At 40.6% G+C, this 5696-nt stretch overlaps 1 long non-coding RNA gene across 1 annotated transcript; it reads right to left on the bottom strand.

Annotated features, from left to right (window-relative positions):
* Window positions 1–431: 431 nt before the first annotated feature.
* LOC120722697 lies at window positions 432–2111 on the bottom strand. Its single transcript, XR_005693569.1, has 3 exons — window positions 1869–2111; window positions 1356–1443; window positions 432–1051 (listed from the first exon to the last, which is right to left on the bottom strand). It is a non-coding gene; the product is annotated as an uncharacterized LOC120722697 (long non-coding RNA).
* Window positions 2112–5696: the final 3585 nt, after the last annotated feature.

Raw genomic sequence — 5696 nt, 5'->3', positions numbered from 1 at the left:
CTGGGCCATCATGAGGCAAGTTTTATTAAGTTTTCTCCTTCAGCTCATCAAAATTTTGTCTATAATAAGATATGCATTGTGTGAAAGTGATACTTATAATGACATTGACACTAAATGGTTCAGCGCTGTAGATCACAGGGATAATATTTAATATTATTTGAATACTTTTACTGAAGATAAGACAAGATTTATTTGCTAATAACCTTAATGATTACTGCTCTAACGAGGCCTCAGTGCTCAGTGGATGGTCTTCACTGTGAATAGAAATATGAACTGATTTAAACTTCATTGTCCTGAGCAATTTGCTTGGTTCCTATTCAAAATCCTCATTTATTAATCTTGTTTTGCAATAATTCAGAAAAAGGAACAAGGATGCCAAACAATATTTTTACTGGAGAATTTTATGAGACAAAAAAAAAAAGAAAAAAAAAAAAGACATTCTTCCGTAGCTCATAAACTGAAGAGCAGGGTTTGATAATTTACATGAAAAATGTAATCAATACACACTGAATTTCACGAGATAGCACTACATCTTCAAGAGGAATTAAAAATACACTTAACACATTATAGCAATACATTTTGTGGCAAAATCTTATAGAGCAGGTGATACTGCTTTTTTTTCTACCTGCAAATGTGACAGTGAAGGTTTAGATAATTTACAAAGTCATAAACAGACAGTAACCCTATAGCAATTATGTGACAAGTTACTGGAATCGTTTAGCATACAGATGAAGAACAAAACTAGTGGGAGAACTTTGTTGATGATGGATGGAGTGCAGCAGAGGGGGCTGTTCCAGAGCTGAGCCCACTGGAGAATATTAAAGAGGAGACCAGACGCAAAGAAGCTAAGCTGGGCTGGAAGCTGTTAGCACTACTGAAGCAGTATAACCTGATGTTGAGTGAACGACTCTTAAATATGCAGCTGGCTGATAAGCCGAGGGAGAGCAGGTGTTCTAGCCAGAGATCCAGTCGAAGCCGGTTGCATGACCTCATAGCTGTAGTAAGACTTACCTGCTCACACACCAGACCTCAGGGAAGAGAGACAAAGGAACTGTTGGAGGATAAGTGAGGAAAAGTCAAAGAAAAGGGGAGAATAACGAAGGAAAGGCAGAAGTATCAGGGCACGAGGGACCATGATGGCTATGTTTTGGGTATGATGGTACATGCACACACTCAGAAGGTGAAAACAATAGTAGTAACACCCCTGAAGCTGTTAAAGAACTGCAGTGGATGAACATTTCAGTGTGGCTTTGCTCACAGTGAAGCTGCACAAACACGAGCTGAACAAAACCAGGATATTAATAAGACTAAAGGCCATCTGACGCATTGTGTAAATTAGAGAACTTTGGAGTTACCTGGCGGTGTGCTTTATAACCCGGGAGACAAAATTATGCAGCCTTTCATCGTGCTCTTGGCAGCAGTCCCTTTCTCCTGGATAGAGCTCTGCACACACAGATGACACGTTGGCAGTGTCAAAACGTATCGAAAAATCGTTAATGGGTACTGCGTAGGTGTAGGTTTGTGCTATTCTTGTTTCACATTGGTCATAAGTATTTTTTTAAAAAAAAACACCTTTCACTGCAGCCATTTTTTCTTTCACAATTGTTCCTCTTTGCGGTGAACTCACTGCAGTTTCCTTCGGCAGTCACACAAACTTTGTCACTCAGTCAACATTTGACCCCTGAAAAGCATAATTTCCACTGCTCTTTGGTGGACTTAATGCAAGTGAATCTTCCCACAATCGTTTGCTTTTAACAGCCAGAGAGTTACAGAAAGGGTGGTGTTTGCTTATTCTGAATACAGTACGACATTGTGAAAGCAAGTATGTCACAAAACGGCTGTGTGCAAGCAGGAGAACGCAAACTCACCAAAATGGGAACTTGACTCAAAAATGCAGCTTTATTTGCTGAGCAGAAGTAAAGGTGATACAAAACAATGCAATTTCAACTGGGAAAAACTAATACACCAGGAGACACAGAGAGAACCAGACACAGCTATGAGGGAGGACACGACACTGACAAAAAGAAACACAGGGCTTAAATACACTGAGGATAACAAAGGTAATGAGACACAGAAGGAGAGCACAGCTGGGAGTAATTAGGCTGAACGAGACAAGGGAAGCAAGACTAGAAACACTGACATGGGACAAAGACCTTCAAAGTAAAACAGGAAACACACTGACTGAACTCAAGACATGTAAACCTGCGGAGACAGACTGCGGAGACAGAACATAGGGACCTGAAACATGGGACAGAAAGGCACACTAGACACAACACGGAACAAAGGGAAGCCATCACACAAAACCTAAGAACTAAACCCTTGACAACCATAACTAAAACCTAGGGAAATGACAATAATCAAAACAGTACAACCAAGGAACATAAACCATAATATAAAAATACAAGAACTCAAAATACTGGTTCATAAAGACCCAGAACCGTGACAAAGTACATGAATGCAGCATCCTCTGTTTCTGAGTAAGATTAACTCCTTGTGTGTTCAGTCTATTTACAACACACTTAAAGGTGTTTTCACATCTTTCAGCTGGTAAAATTAGCTTTAGTCATCGTTTTCATAAGGCAAAGCTAGCATCCCATTAAAAGTCAAAGTCAATAACAGATGCAAACTTGGTAACCTACCTAGTTAGCATTTACTGTTCAGCTACTTTTATAAATTATAGTCCAAAAACAGTTTTATTGTAACAACTGTTACAACTGACTTTACCTCAACTCAATGACAACTTGCAGTCATTGAGTTGATAATGAACTCCTCTGTATGCCAGAGTATTCTAGAGTCAAATGTGAGGCCACCTGTCTGACAGCTAGAGCTTGACCCAGACTAGGTTATGCAAACGGACACTGATCCCAAGTACACCTATAAATCTACAACAAAATGTCTGAAAAAGAAAAGAATCAAGATGTTCCAGTGTCAACATCAGACGTAAGACCTTAAGAGAGCCTCAGTGAACTGCAGCAATGCTGTAAAGAAGACTGGGCAGCAAGGTGAGAAAATTATTACCTCAAGTTATTGATGAGGAACATGGAATACATTGTTTTTCACAGGTCTCCACTGAGTCCTGTGAAAACTTTCCTTTTAACATGACTGTATGTGGTCATCTTTTCTCATTTTATAGTCCATTACTATAGTTTTCCTTTGGTGATACATAGTTCCCTGAAATCTTGCATGCCAGTGACGAGATCTACCGAGCCATTTGAAGGTATCCAGCTTCCTTCAGCTGGCTCCAGTTTGCAAGGGAAAGGAAATAGCCAGCTTCTGCTTTCTGGTCAGACCATCATGGAACTGCTTAGTAGTTTATAATGGAACCGGCTTACAATTTCAATATTAAATGCATTTCGTTATGTAAGTGAAATTAAAACTGGACGTAAAATCTGTTATTTCTATGCGCTTTAAACTGGTTACTTTTTCCGATGTACTATATGCTGAGAGTCTGGTCCACATATTAGTCATTACTGCATCTTGCTTTTTTTCAAAACTGTCTATTCTGTTCACAAGTCAGGTTCTGTTCTGCGTATTTCCTTGAGAGCATTAATGGATGTTTGGCCAACTTTTCCACTTTCTGACCCTTCAGGCCAGGAGTTGGCGTAAGGTGATCCAGATCAATATGGAGTTAACGGAAGTGCAGAGGCAAACAGACCAGAGCTTCATCTCCCTCCTGCAGGCAGTAAGGGTGGGGAGGTAACCCTGTTTCATTATCACATTTTGTTTTGTTCAAATAATGTAATTGCACCTGAAATGGTATTACATTACGTATACTAAGTGGTTTCTACTTATGTACATATGTTATAAATGTCCTTGTAGCTGTTAGGAGCACTGCAGGTCTGTTTTCTTCCAAACAGCTTTGGGATTGCTCTGATTGGCCAGGAAACCTGTTAAAGGAAGTCAGTTAACACAATTCAGGGTGACACTCTGTGTCATGGTCCACTCAGGGTTCAGACCTCAACCTGATTTAAATTCTGTGGTGGGACATTAAGAGAACAACCTAATCATAGTGCAAGGTCCAAGTCTTGATTACATATGGGGAAGGTTGCATCAGGAAGGCCATCTGAAATTCTGCGGTAAGTGGATGAAGTGGTAGGGAGTGTTCCCACGGAGGAGAGAGGGAGACAATGTCAATGCCAATGGACATGCTGATGAAAGGAAAAGAGGTGATGAGAGGGTGTTAAGTGGGTAGAGAGGTGAGAAATGCAGATGGACAGATGGTAGTGGACTTTGGAAGGTTGGAAATGGCTGTAAAGAACATATATTTCAAGAAGAGGAAGGAACACAAGGTGACATAAGAGTGGAGGAAGCTGCACACAGGTGGACTACATCTCATGGAGGTGCAATCTCAAAGAGATATGAGGCTGCAGGGTGGCATTGAGGAAGAATAATATTAGGCAGTATCAAATGTCTGTTTTCATGAACTGGCAAATCAAGAAGAAGAAGCAAGAGAAAACACATGCAAGGCTATGCAGAGTTCAGGGAGCAGTTGAGACAGACTCTGGGTGGTAGGGAAGAGTTACCAGATGACTGGGAAAGTACCAAAAGGTGTTTGGTATGTCTACTGGACAGAGGAAAGAGGGCGAGGAGACTTTAGGTCGGAATGAGCAAGTACAGGAAACGAAGAGGTTAGCAAAGAAAAAGTGGGATAGTCAGAATGATGAAGAAAGTAGACAGGAGTGCTGGGAAGCTAGGTCTACATCAAAGAGAGGAGGTGGCAAGACTAAAGGAAAAGTCTTACAGTAAATTGTGAGGTTGGACTGTAAGGAAGGAGTAAAGGGTTGATTATATCAATTGGCTAGAGAGAGACTGGAAAGGATGTGCAGCAGATTAGGGTGATTAAGGATGGAGATGGAAATGTGCTAATGAGTGGAGGGAGTGTGTTGAAGATGGAAGGAGGACTTCGAGGTGGGATTAAATCAGAGATCTGCTTTCAGTCCCTTCTTGTTTCCAAAGTTGATAGATAGCCAGACGGATGAGGTCAGGCAGGAGTCTTTGTGGACAATGATGTTGCAGGTGACTTTGTGATCTGTAGTGAGAGTAGCAGGTGGAAGGAGGCCGGGAGAGATGGAGGTGTGCTCTAAAGAGAAGAGGAATGAAAGTCAGTAAAAGCAAAATAGAATATACGAGTGTGAATGAGAGGGAGACGGGTGAAAAGGTGACTAAGTAAGTACCAAAAGGTGTCAACCGTTCAAAGCAACAGACAAGGCACAAGAGAGGTGAAAAAAGATAACAGCAAAGTTAACATTTACAAGATGGTAGTGAGACTTGCTGTGATTATAAGGTTATATTGCTTTAATAGTCTAACAGCCTCCAGCTTCAGTTTATCTTCTTTGGAGCTCCTCTCCTAATATTCTCCTTGCTGGTCTCCAGTGCCCTCTAACAGTCCCCTCTGGTGCACTCCATCCATCATCAGCACAGTTCTCTGTTACACATTCCCACTAGTTCTGTTTTTCCTCTCTATGCTAAACAATTCCAATAATTTGTCACTTAAATGTGTAATATGTATAGTGTATTTTTATTTCTTCTTGAATAACAGTAAATAGTGTTATGTTATGAAATTCATTGTGTATCAGTGAATTTTCATGTCACTAATCAAACCCTGCTCCTCAGTTTACAAGCTAGGGAACTTCACCTGTGAAAATAATGACTGCAATCCTTTTTCTTTTTTCTGAACTACTGCAAAACAAGATTCA

This window comes from Simochromis diagramma, unplaced genomic scaffold (genome assembly GCF_900408965.1).
Source record: "Simochromis diagramma unplaced genomic scaffold, fSimDia1.1 OVJJ01000205.1, whole genome shotgun sequence".
NCBI lineage: Eukaryota > Metazoa > Chordata > Actinopteri > Cichliformes > Cichlidae > Simochromis > Simochromis diagramma.
Note: the sequence above shows the minus strand (reverse complement) of the source record. Positions and strands in the feature narration are given on the sequence as shown.